Source organism: Equus caballus, chromosome 27 (genome assembly GCF_041296265.1).
Source record: "Equus caballus isolate H_3958 breed thoroughbred chromosome 27, TB-T2T, whole genome shotgun sequence".
In the NCBI taxonomy this organism is placed as follows: domain Eukaryota; kingdom Metazoa; phylum Chordata; class Mammalia; order Perissodactyla; family Equidae; genus Equus; species Equus caballus.
In genome coordinates this window covers 4,801,511-4,814,714 of record NC_091710.1, presented here as the reverse complement: position 1 = coordinate 4,814,714, position 13,204 = coordinate 4,801,511, and positions in this window count along the sequence as shown.

The following is a 13,204-nucleotide window of genomic DNA, read 5'->3' as shown; positions in this document are numbered from 1 at the left end:
GCATAGCCAGCAGTTATTGGACTGTCCGGCAGGTGATTCCAGCGAGTCGAACAGGTGGCTCCGGCGTTCTTGGCAGGTGGTTCCGGTCTGTCCGGGAGGTGTTTCCGGCGTGTCTGGCACGTGCTTCCGGCACGTCTGAGAGGTGGTTCCAGCATGCACGGCATGTGATTCCGTAGTGTCCGCCAGGTGGTTCTGGCGTACCCGGCAGGTGATTTTGGCGTGTCCGGCAGGTGTTTCTGGCGAGTCGAGCAGGTGGCTCCGGCATGCTCGGCAGGTGCTTCCGGCGTCTCCGGCACTTGGTTCTGGTGTGTCTGAGAGCTGGTTCTGGCATGTCCGGCAGATGATTCCGGAGTGTCCGCCAAGTGGTTCTGGCATACCCAACAGGTGATTTTGGCGTGTCAGGGAGGTGGTACCGGTGAGTCGAGCAGGTGGTTCTGGCGTGCTCAGCAGGTGGTTCAGGCGGTTCTGGCAGGTGGTATCCGTCTGTTCGGGGTGTGGTTCCAGCATCTCATGAACACGTTTCTGGCACGTCTGAGATGTGGTTCCAGCCGGCCCGACAGGTGTTTCCGCAGTGTCCGCCAAGCGGTTCTGGCGTAGTTGGCAGGTGATTTTGGCATGACTGGCAGGTGGTTCCAGCAAGCCCGGCAGGTGATTCCAAAGTGTTCACCAACTGGTTGTGGCGTAGCCGGCAGGTGATTTTTGCGTGATCGGCAGGTGGTTCTGGCGAGTCGAGCAGGTGGTTCCGGCGTGCTCGGCTGGTGCTTCCGGGGTCATTGGCACGGGGTTCTGGCATGTCTGAGAGGTGGTTCCTGCATGCCCGGCAAGTGATTCCGGAGTGTTCGCCAAGTGTTTCCGGCGTAGCTGGCAGGTGATTTTGCATGTCCAGCGGTCGTTCCGGCGGGTCGAGCCGGTGGTTCCGGCGTGTCCGGCAGGTGGTTCCGGTCTGTCCGGCAGGTGGTTCTTTGGTGTCCGGCACGAGGTTGAGTCTGAGAGGCTGTGCCGGCATGCCCCTCACGTGATTCCGGCTTGTACCCGAAGTGGTGCTGGTGTAGCGGGCAGGTGATTTTGTCGTGTCCGGCAGGTGGTTCAGGCGAGTTGAGCAGGTGGTTGCGACGTGCTCGGCAGGTGCTTCCGGCGTCTCCGGCACGTGTTTCTGGCACATCTGACTGGTGGTTCCGGCATGCCCAAAAGTTGATTCCGGTCTGTCCGGTAGGTGGTTCCGGCGTGCACGGCACGTGGTTCTGGTACGTCTCAGAGGTGGTTGCGTATGCCCAACAGGTGATTCCGGACTGTCCGCCACGTGCTTCTGGCACGTCTGAGAGGTGGTTCCAACATGCCCGGCGGGTCATTTCGGAGAGTCGTCCAAGTGGTTCTGGCGTAGCCCGCAGGTGATTTTGGCGTGTCCGGCAGGTGGTTCCGCCGTGCTCGGCAGGTGGTTCAGGCATGGCCGTCACGTGGTTCCAGTCTGTCCAGGACATGTTTCCAGCTTCTCCGGCAGGTGTTTCTGGTACGTGTGAGAGGTGGTTCCGCCATGGCTGGCAGGTGATCCCGGACTGTCCCCCAGGTCGTTCTGGCATAGCCAGCAGTTGATATTGGCCTGTCCGGCAGGTGGTTCCAGCGAGTCGAACAGGTGGCTCCGGCGTTCTTGGCAGGTGGTTCCGGTCTGTCCGGTAGGTGTTTCCGGCGTGTCTGGCACGTGCTTCCGGCACGTGTGAGAGGTGATTCCGGCAGGCGCGGCAGGCGATTCCGGAGTGTCCGCCAGGTGGTTCTGGCGTACCCGGCAGGTGATTTTGGCGTGTCCGGCAGGTGTTTCTGGCGAGTCGAGCAGGTGGCTCCGGCATGCTCGGCAGGTGCTTCGGGCGTCTCCGGCACTTGGTTCTGGTGTGTCTGAGAGCTGGTTCCGGCATGTCCGGCAGATGATTCCGGAGTGTCCGCCAAGTTGTTCTGGCATACCCAGCAGGTGATTTTGGCGTGTCAGGGAGGTGGTACCGGTGAGTAGAGCAGGTGGTTCCGGCGTGCTCAGCAGGTGGTTCAGGCGGTTCTGGCAGGTGGTATCCGTCTGTTCGGGGTGTGGTTCCAGCATCTCATGAACACGTTTCTGGCACGTCTGAGATGTGGTTCCAGCCGGCCCGACAGGTGTTTCCGCAGTGTCCGCCAAGCGGTTCTGGCGTAGTTGGCAGGTGATTTTGGCATGACTGGCAGGTGGTTCCAGCAAGCCTGGCAGGTGATTCCAAAGTGTTCACCAACTGGTTGTGGCGTAGCCGGCAGGTGATTTTTGCGTGATCGGCAGGTGGTTCTGGCGAGTCGAGCAGGTGGTTCCGGCGTGCTCGGCTGGTGCTTCCGGGGTCATTGGCACGGGGTTCTGGCATGTCTGAGAGGTGGTTCCTGCATGCCCGGCAGGTGATTCCGGAGTGTTCGCCAAGTGGTTCTGGCATAGTCGGCAGGTGATTTTGGCATGTCCGGCAGGTGGTTCAGGCGAGTTGAGCAGGTGGTTCCAACGTGCTTGGCAGGTGCTTCCGGCGTCTCCGGCACGTGTTTCTGGCACATCTGACAGGTGGTTCCGGCATGCCCGAAAGGTGATTCCGGTCTGTCCGGTAGGTGGTTCCAGCCTGCACGGCATGTGCTTCTGGTACGTCTCAGAGGTGGTTGCGCATGCCCAAAAGGTGATTCCGGACTGTCCGCCACATGGTTCTGGCACGTCTGAGAGGTGGTTCCGGCATGCCCGGCAGGTCATCCCAGAGAGTCCTCCAAGTGGTTCTGGCATAACACGCAGGTGATTTTGGCGTGTCTGGCAGGTTGTTCCGTTGTGCTTGGCAGGTGGTTCAGGCTTGGCCGGCAGGGGGTTCCAGACTGTCCAGGACGTGTTTCCAGCTTCTCCGGCAGGTGGTTCTGGTACGTCTGAGAGGTGGTTCCGCCATGGCTGGCAGGCGATTCCGGACCATCCCCCAGGTGGTTCTGGCATAGCCAGCAGTTGATATTGGCCTGTCCGGCAGGTGGTTCCAGCGAGTCGAACAGGTGGCTCCGGCGTGCTCGGCAGGTGGTTCCGGTCTGTCCGGTAGGTGATTCCGGCGTGTCCGGCATGTGCTTCCGGCACGTCTGAGAGGTGGTTCCGGCATGCGCGGCAGGTGATTTCGGAGTGTCCGCCAGGTGGTTCTGGCGTACCCGGCAGGTGATTTTGGCGTGTCCGGCAGGTGTTTCTGGCGAGTCGAGCAGGTGGCTCCGGCATGCTCGGCAGGTGCTTCCGGCGTCTCCGGCACGTGGTTCTGGTGTGTCTGAGAGCTGGTTCCGGCATGTCCGGCAGATGATTCCGGAGTGTCCGCCAAGTGGTTCTGGCATACCCGGCTGGTGATTTGGGCATGTCAGGTAGGTGGTTCCGGCGAGTCGAGCAGGTGGCTCCGGCGTGCTCGGCAGGTTGTTCAGACGGGTCTGGCAGGTGTTTTCCGTCTGTTCGGGGTGTGGTTCCAGCATCTCATGCACATGGTTCTGGCACGTGTGAGATGTGGTTCCGGCCGGCCCGACAGGTGTTTCCACAGTGTCCGCCAAGTGGTACTGGCGTAGTTGGCAGGTGATTTTGGCATGACCGGCAGGTGGTTCCAGCAAGCCCGGCAGGTGATTCCGAAGTGTTCCCCAACTGCTTGTGGCGTAGCCGGCAGGTGATTTTTGCGTGTCCGGCAGGTGGTTCTGGCGAGTCGAGCAGGTGCTTCCGGCGTGCTCGGCAGGTGCTTCCGGGGTCATTGGCACGTGGTTCTGGCATATCTGAGAGGTGGTTCCGGCATGCCCGGCAGGTGATTCCGGAGTGTTCGCCAAGTGTTTCCGGCGTAGCCGGCAGGTGATTTTGCATGTCCAGCGGTCGTTCCGGCGGGTCGAGCCGGTGGTTCCGGCGTGTCCGGCAGGTGGTTCCGGTCTGTCCGGCAGGTGGTTCTGTGGTGTCCGGCACGAGGTTCAGTCTGAGAGGCTGTGCCGGCATGCCCCTCACGTGATTCCGGCTTGTCCCCGAAGTGGTGCTGGTGTAGCGGGCAGGTGATTTTGGCGTGTCCGGCAGGTGGTTCAGGCGAGTTGAGCAGGTGGTTCCGGCGTGCTCGGCTGGTGCTTCCGGGGTCATTGGCACGGGGTTCTGGCATGTCTGAGATGTGGTTCCTGCATGCCCGGCAAGTGATTCCGGAGTGTTCGCCAAGTGGTTCTGGCATAGTCGGCAGGTGATTTTGGCATGTCCGGCAGGTGGTTCAGGCGAGTTGAGCAGGTGGTTCCAACGTGCTTGGCAGGTGCTTCCGGCGTCTCCGGCACGTGTTTCTGGCACATCTGACAGGTGGTTCCGGCATGCCCGAAAGGTGATTCCGGTCTGTCCGGTAGGTGGTTCCAGCCTGCACGGCATGTGGTTCTGGTACGTCTCAGAGGTGGTTGCGCATGCCCAACAGGTGATTCCGGACTGTCCGCCACATGGTTCTGGCACGTCTGAGAGGTGGTTCCGGCATGCCCGGCAGGTCATCCCAGAGAGTCCTCCAAGTGGTTCTGGCATAACACGCAGGTGATTTTGGCGTGTCTGGCAGGTTGTTCCGTTGTGCTTGGCAGGTGGTTCAGGCTTGGCCGGCAGGTGGTTCCAGACTGTCCAGGACGTGTTTCCAGCTTCTCCGGCAGGTGGTTCTGGTACGTGTGAGAGGTGGTTCCGCCATGGCTGGCAGGTGATCCCGGACTGTCCCCCAGGTGGTTCTGGCATAGCCAGCAGTTAATATTGGCCTGTCCGGCAGGTGGTTCCAGCCAGTCGAACAGGTGGCTCTGGCGTGCTCGGCAGGTGGTTCCGGTCTGTCCGCTAGGTGTTTCCGGCGTGTCCGGCACGTGCTTCCGGCACGTCTGAGAGGTGGTTCCAGCACGCGCGGCAGGTGATTTCGGAGTGTCCGCCAGGTGGTTCTGGCGTACCCGGCAGGTGATTTTGCCGGGTCCGGCAGGTGTTTCTGGCGAGTCGAGCAGGTGGCTCCGGCATGCTCGGCAGGTGCTTCCGGCGTCTCCGGCACGTGGTTCTGGTGTGTCTGAGAGCTGGTTCCGGCATGTCCGGCAGATGATTCCGGAGTGTCCGCCAAGTGGTTCTGGCATACCCGGCTGGTGATTTGGGCATGTCAGGTAGGTGGTTCCGGCGAGTCGAGCAGGTGGCTCCGGCGTGCTCGGCAGGTTGTTCAGACGGGTCTGGCAGGTGTTTTCCGTCTGTTCGGGGTGTGGTTCCAGCATCTCATGCACATGGTTCTGGCACGTGTGAGATGTGGTTCCGGCCGGCCCGACAGGTGTTTCCACAGTGTCCGCCAAGTGGTACTGGCGTAGTTGGCAGGTGATTTTGGCATGACCGGCAGGTGGTTCCAGCAAGCCCGGCAGGTGATTCCGAAGTGTTCCCCAACTGGTTGTGGCGTAGCCGGCAGGTGATTTTTGCGTGTCCGGCAGGTGGTTCTGGCGAGTCGAGCAGGTGCTTCCGGCGTGCTCGGCAGGTGCTTCCGGGGTCATTGGCACGTGGTTCTGGCATATCTGAGAGGTGGTTCCGGCATGCCCGGCAGGTGATTCCGGAGTGTTCACCAAGTGTTTCCGGCGTAGCCGGCAGGTGATTTTGCATGTCCAGCGGTCGTTCCGGCGGGTCGAGCCGGTGGTTCCGGCGTGTCCGGCAGGTGGTTCCGGTCTGTCCGGCAGGTGGTTCTGTGGTGTCTGGCACGAGGTTCAGTCTGAGAGGCTGTGCCGGCATGCCCCTCACGTGATTCCGGCTTGTCCCCGAAGTGGTGCTGGTGTAGCGGGCAGGTGATGTTGGCGTGTCCGACAGGTGGTTCAGGCGAGTTGAGCAGGTGGTTCCGGCGTGCTCGGCTGGTGCTTCCGGGGTCATTGGCACGGGGTTCTGGCATGTCTGAGATGAGGTTCCTGCATGCCCGGCAAGTGATTCCGGAGTGTTCGCCAAGTGGTTCTGGCATAGTCGGCAGGTGATTTTGGCATGTCCGGCAGGTGGTTCAGGCGAGTTGAGCAGGTGGTTCCAACGTGCTTGGCAGGTGCTTCCGGCGTCTCCGGCACGTGTTTCTGGCACATCTGACAGGTGGTTCCGGCATGCCCGAAAGGTGATTCCGGTCTGTCCGGTAGGTGGTTCCAGCCTGCACGGCATGTGGTTCTGGTACGTCTCAGAGGTGGTTGCGCATGCCCAACAGGTGATTCCGGACTGTCCGCCACATGGTTCTGGCACGTCTGAGAGGTGGTTCCGGCATGCCCGGCAGGTCATCCCAGAGAGTCCTCCAAGTGGTTCTGGCATAACACGCAGGTGATTTTGGCGTGTCTGGCAGGTTGTTCCGTTGTGCTTGGCAGGTGGTTCAGGCTTGGCCGGCAGGTGGTTCCAGACTGTCCAGGACGTGTTTCCAGCTTCTCCGGCAGGTGGTTCTGGTACGTGTGAGAGGTGGTTCCGCCATGGCTGGCAGGTGATCCCGGACTGTCCCCCAGGTGGTTCTGGCATAGCCAGCAGTTAATATTGGCCTGTCCGGCAGGTGGTTCCAGCCAGTCGAACAGGTGGCTCCGGCGTGCTCGGCAGGTGGTTCCGGTCTGTCCGCTAGGTGTTTCCGGCGTGTCCGGCACGTGCTTCCGGCACGTCTGAGAGGTGGTTCCAGCATGCGCGGCAGGTGATTTCGGAGTGTCCGCCAGGTGGTTCTGGCGTACCCGGCAGGTGATTTTGGCGTGTCCGGCAGGTGTTTCTGGCGAGTCGAGCAGGTGGCTCCGGCATGCTCGGCAGGTGCTTCCGGCGTCTCCGGCACGTGGTTCTGGTGTGTCTGAGAGCTGGTTCCGGCATGTCCGGCAGATGATTCCGGAGTGTCCGCCAAGTGGTTCTGGCATACCCGGCTGGTGATTTGGGCATGTCAGGTAGGTGGTTCCGGCGAGTCGAGCAGGTGGCTCCGGCGTGCTCGGCAGGTTGTTCAGACGGGTCTGGCAGGTGTTTTCCGTCTGTTCGGGGTGTGGTTCCAGCATCTCATGCACATGGTTCTGGCACGTGTGAGATGTGGTTCCGGCCGGCCCGACAGGTGTTTCCACAGTGTCCGCCAAGTGGTACTGGCGTAGTTGGCAGGTGATTTTGGCATGACCGGCAGGTGGTTCCAGCAAGCCCGGCAGGTGATTCCGAAGTGTTCCCCAACTGGTTGTGGCGTAGCCGGCAGGTGATTTTTGCGTGTCCGGCAGGTGGTTCTGGCGAGTCGAGCAGGTGGTTCCGGCGTGCTCGGCAGGTGCTTCCGGGATCATTGGCACGTGGTTCTGGCATATCTGAGAGGTGGTTCCGGCATGCCCGGCAGGTGATTCCGGAGTGTTCGCCAAGTGTTTCCGGCGTAGCCGGCAGGTGATTTTGCATGTCCAGCGGTCATTCCGGCGGGTCGAGCCGGTGGTTCCGGCGTGTCCGGCAGGTGGTTCCGGTCTGTCCGGCAGGTGGTTCTGTGGTGTCCGGCACGAGGTTCAGTCTGAGAGGCTGTGCCGGCATGCCCCTCACGTGATTCCGGCTTGTCCCCGAAGTGGTGCTGGTGTAGCGGGCAGGTGATTTTGGCGTGTCCGGCAGGTGGTTCAGGCGAGTTGAGCAGGTGGTTCCGGCGTGCTCGGCTGGTGCTTCCGGGGTCATTGGCACGGGGTTCTGGCATGTCTGAGATGTGGTTCCTGCATGCCCGGCAAGTGATTCCGGAGTGTTCGCCAAGTGGTTCTGGCATAGTCGGCAGGTGATTTTGGCATGTCCGGCAGGTGGTTCAGGCGAGTTGAGCAGGTGGTTCCAACGTGCTTGGCAGGTGCTTCCGGCGTCTCCGGCACGTGATTCTGGCACATCTGACAGGTGGTTCCGGCATGCCCGAAAGGTGATTCCGGTCTGTCCGGTAGGTGGTTCCAGCCTGCACGGCATGTGGTTCTGGTACGGCTCAGAGGTGGTTGCGCATGCCCAACAGGTGATTCCGGACTGTCCGCCACATGGTTCTGGCACGTCTGAGAGGTGGTTCCGGCATGCCCGGCAGGTCATCCCAGAGAGTCCTCCAAGTGGTTCTGGCATAACACGCAGGTGATTTTGGCGTGTCTGGCAGGTTGTTCCGTTGTGCTTGGCAGGTGGTTCAGGCTTGGCCGGCAGGTGGTTCCAGACTGTCCAGGACGTGTTTCCAGCTTCTCCGGCAGGTGGTTCTGGTACGTGTGAGAGGTGGTTCCGCCATGGCTGGCAGGTGATCCCGGACTGTCCCCCAGGTGGTTCTGGCATAGCCAGCAGTTAATATTGGCCTGTCCGGCAGGTGGTTCCAGCCAGTCGAACAGGTGGCTCTGGCGTGCTCGGCAGGTGGTTCCGGTCTGTCCGCTAGGTGTTTCCGGCGTGTCCGGCACGTGCTTCCGGCACGTCTGAGAGGTGGTTCCAGCACGCGCTGCAGGTGATTTCGGAGTGTCCGCCAGGTGGTTCTGGCGTACCCGGCAGGTGATTTTGGCGTGTCCGGCAGGTGTTTCTGGCGAGTCGAGCAGGTGGCTCCGGCATGCTCGGCAGGTGCTTCCGGCGTCTCCGGCACGTGGTTCTGGTGTGTCTGAGAGCTGGTTCCGGCATGTCCGGCAGATGATTCCGGAGTGTCCGCCAAGTGGTTCTGGCATACCCGGCTGGTGATTTGGGCATGTCAGGTAGGTGGTTCCGGCGAGTCGAGCAGGTGGCTCCGGCGTGCTCGGCAGGTTGTTCAGACGGGTCTGGCAGGTGTTTTCCGTCTGTTCGGGGTGTGGTTCCAGCATCTCATGCACATGGTTCTGGCACGTCTGAGATGTGGTTCCTGCCGGCCCGACAGGTGTTTCCACAGTGTCCGCCAAGTGGTACTGGCGTAGTTGGCAGGTGATTTTGGCATGACCGGCAGGTGGTTCCAGCAAGCCCGGCAGGTGATTCCGAAGTGTTCCCCAACTGGTTGTGGCGTAGCCGGCAGGTGATTTTTGCGTGTCCGGCAGGTGGTTCTGGCGAGTCGAGCAGGTGGTTCCGGCGTGCTCGGCAGGTGCTTCCGGGGTCATTGGCACGTGGTTCTGGCATATCTGAGAGGTGGTTCCGGCATGCCCGGCAGGTGATTCCGGAGTGTTCGCCAAGTGTTTCCGGCGTAGCCGGCAGGTGATTTTGCATGTCCAGCGGTCGTTCCGGCGGGTCGAGCCGGTGGTTCCGGCGTGACCGGCAGGTGGTTCCGGTCTGTCCGGCAGGTGGTTCTGTGGTGTCCGGCACGAGGTTCAGTCTGAGAGGCTGTGCAGGCATGCCCCTCACGTGATTCCGGCTTGTCCCCGAAGTGGTGCTGGTGTAGCGGGCAGGTGATTTTGGCGTATCCGGCATGTGGTTCAGGCGAGTTGAGCAGGTGGTTCCGGCGTGCTCGGCTGGTGCTTCCGGGGTCATTGGCACGGGGTTCTGGCATGTCTGAGAGGTGGTTCCTGCATGCCCGGCAAGTGATTCTGGAGTGTTCGCCAAGTGGTTCTGGCATAGTCGGCAGGTGATTTTGGCATGTCCGGCAGGTGGTTCAGGCGAGTTGAGCAGGTGGTTCCAACGTGCTTGGCAGGTGCTTCCGGCGTCTCCGGCACGTGTTTCTGGCACATCTGACAGGTGGTTCCGGCATGCCCGAAAGGTGATTCCGGTCTGTCCGGTAGGTGGTTCCAGCCTGCACGGCATGTGGTTCTGGTACGTCTCAGAGGTGGTTGCGCATGCCCAACAGGTGATTCCGGACTGTCCGCCACATGGTTCTGGCACGTCTGAGAGGTGGTTCCGGCATGCCCGGCAGGTCATCCCAGAGAGTCCTCCAAGTGGTTCTGGCATAACACGCAGGTGATTTTGGCGTGTCTGGCAGGTTGTTCCGTTGTGCTTGGCAGGTGGTTCAGGCTTGGTCGGCAGGTGGTTCCAGACTGTCCAGGACGTGTTTCCAGCTTCTCCGGCAGGTGGTTCTGGTATGTATGAGAGGTGGTTCCGCCATGGCTGGCAGGTGATCCCGGACTGTCCCCCAGGTGGTTTTGGGATAGCCAGCAGTTAATATTGGCCTGTCCGGCAGATGGTTCCAGCCAGTCGAACAGGTGGCTCTGGCGTGCTCGGCAGGTGGTTCCGGTCTGTCCGCTAGGTGATTCCGGCGTGTCCGGCACGTGCTTCCGGCACGTCTGAGAGGTGGTTCCGGCATGCGCGACAGGTGATTTCGGAGTGTCCGCCAGGTGGTTCTGGCGTACCCGGCAGGTGATTTTGGCGTGTCCGGCAGGTGTTTCTGGCGAGTCGAGCAGGTGGCTCCGGCATGCTCGGCAGGTGCTTCCGGCGTCTCCGGCACGTGGTTCTGGTGTGTCTGAGAGCTGGTTCCGGCATGTCCGGCAGATGATTCCGGAGTGTCCGCCAAGTGGTTCTGGCATACCCGGCTGGTGATTTGGGCATGTCAGGTAGGTGGTTCCGGCGAGTCGAGCAGGTGGCTCCGGCGTGCTCGGCAGGTTGTTCAGACGGGTCTGGCAGGTGTTTTCCGTCTGTTCGGGGTGTGGTTCCAGCATCTCATGCACATGGTTCTGGCACGTCTGAGATGTGGCTCCGGCCGGCCCGACAGGTGTTTCCACAGTGTCCGCCAAGTGGTACTGGCGTAGTTGGCAGGTGATTATGGCATGACCGGCAGGTGGTTCCAGCAAGCCCGGCAGGTGATTCCGAAGTGTTCCCCAACTGGTTGTGGCGTAGCCGGCAGGTGATTTTTGCGTGTCCGGCAGGTGGTTCTGGCGAGTCGAGCAGGTGGTTCCGGCGTGCTCGGCAGGTGCTTCCGGGGTCATTGGCACGTGGTTCTGGCATATCTGAGAGGTGGTTCCGGCATGCCCGGCAGGTGATTCCGGAGTGTTCGCCAAGTGTTTCCGGCGTAGCCGGCAGGTGATTTTGCATGTCCAGCGGTCGTTCCGGCGGGTCGAGCCGGTGGTTCCGGCGTGACCGGCAGGTGGTTCCGGTCTGTCCGGCAGGTGGTTCTGTGGTGTCCGGCACGAGGTTCAGTCTGAGAGGCTGTGCAGGCATGCCCCTCACGTGATTCCGGCTTGTCCCCGAAGTGGTGCTGGTGTAGCGGGCAGGTGATTTTTGCGTATCCGGCATGTGGTTCAGGCGAGTTGAGCAGGTGGTTCCGGCGTGCTCGGCTGGTGCTTCCGGGGTCATTGGCACGGGGTTCTGGCATGTCTGAGAGGTGGTTCCTGCATGCCCGGCAAGTGATTCCGGAGTGTTCGCCAAGTGGTTCTGGCATAGTCGGCAGGTGATTTTGGCATGTCCGGCAGGTGGTTCAGGCGAGTTGAGCAGGTGGTTCCAACGTGCTTGGCAGGTGCTTCCGGCGTCTCCGGCACGTGTTTCTGGCACATCTGACAGGTGGTTCCGGCATGCCCGAAAGGTGATTCCGGTCTGTCCGGTAGGTGGTTCCAGCCTGCACGGCATGTGGTTCTGGTACGTCTCAGAGGTGGTTGCGCATGCCCAACAGGTGATTCCGGACTGTCCGCCACATGGTTCTGGCACGTCTGAGAGGTGGTTCCGGCATGCCCGGCAGGTCATCCCAGAGAGTCCTCCAAGTGGTTCTGGCATAACACGCAGGTGATTTTGGCGTGTCTGGCAGGTTGTTCCGTTGTGCTTGGCAGGTGGTTCAGGCTTGGTCGGCAGGTGGTTCCAGACTGTCCAGGACGTGTTTCCAGCTTCTCCGGCAGGTGGTTCTGGTACGTGTGAGAGGTGGTTCCGCCATGGCTGGCAGGTGGTCCCGGACCGTCCCCCAGGTGGTTTTGGGATAGCCAGCAGTTAATATTGGCCTGTCCGGCAGATGTTTCCAGCCAGTCGAACAGGTGGCTCTGGCGTGCTCGGCAGGTGGTTCCGGTCTGTCCGCTAGGTGATTCCGGCGTGTCCGGCACGTGCTTCCGGCACGTCTGAGAGGTGGTTCCGGCATGCGCGACAGGTGATTTCGGAGTGTCCGCCAGGTGGTTCTGGCGTACCCGGCAGGTGATTTTGGCGTGTCCGGCAGGTGTTTCTGGCGAGTCGAGCAGGTGGCTCCGGCATGCTCGGCAGGTGCTTCCGGCGTCTCCGGCACGTGGTTCTGGTGTGTCTGAGAGCTGGTTCCGGCATGTCCGGCAGATGATTCCGGAGTGTCCGCCAAGTGGTTCTGGCATACCCGGCTGGTGATTTGGGCATGTCAGGTAGGTGGTTCCGGCGAGTCGAGCAGGTGGCTCCGGCGTGCTCGGCAGGTTGTTCAGACGGGTCTGGCAGGTGTTTTCCGTCTGTTCGGGGTGTGGTTCCAGCATCTCATGCACATGGTTCTGGCACGTGTGAGATGTGGTTCCGGCCGGCCCGACAGGTGTTTCCACAGTGTCCGCCAAGTGGTACTGGCGTAGTTGGCAGGTGATTTTGGCATGACCGGCAGGTGGTTCCAGCAAGCCCGGCAGGTGATTCCGAAGTGTTCCCCAACTGGTTGTGGCGTAGCCGGCAGGTGATTTTTGCGTGTCCGGCAGGTGGTTCTGGCGAGTCGAGCAGGTGGTTCCGGCGTGCTCGGCAGGTGCTTCCGGGATCATTGGCACGTGGTTCTGGCATATCTGAGAGGTGGTTCCGGCATGCCCGGCAGGTGATTCCGGAGTGTTCGCCAAGTGTTTCCGGCGTAGCCGGCAGGTGATTTTGCATGTCCAGCGGTCGTTCCGGCGGGTCGAGCCGGTGGTTCCGGCGTGACCGGCAGGTGGTTCCGGTCTGTCCGGCAGGTGGTTCTGTGGTGTCCGGCACGAGGTTCAGTCTGAGAGGCTGTGCAGGCATGCCCCTCACGTGATTCCGGCTTGTCCCCGAAGTGGTGCTGGTGTAGCGGGCAGGTGATTTTTGCGTATCCGGCATGTGGTTCAGGCGAGTTGAGCAGGTGGTTCCGGCGTGCTCGGCTGGTGCTTCCGGGGTCATTGGCACGGGGTTCTGGCATGTCTGAGAGGTGGTTCCTGCATGCCCGGCAAGTGATTCCGGAGTGTTCGCCAAGTGGTTCTGGCATAGTCGGCAGGTGATTTTGGCATGTCCGGCAGGTGGTTCAGGCGAGTTGAGCAGGTGGTTCCAACGTGCTTGGCAGGTGCTTCCGGCGTCTCCGGCACGTGTTTCTGGCACATCTGACAGGTGGTTCCGGCATGCCCGAAAGGTGATTCCGGTCTGTCCGGTAGGTGGTTCCAGCCTGCACGGCATGTGGTTCTGGTACGTCTCAGAGGTGGTTGCGCATGCCCAACAGGTGATTCCGGACTGTCCGCCACATGGTTC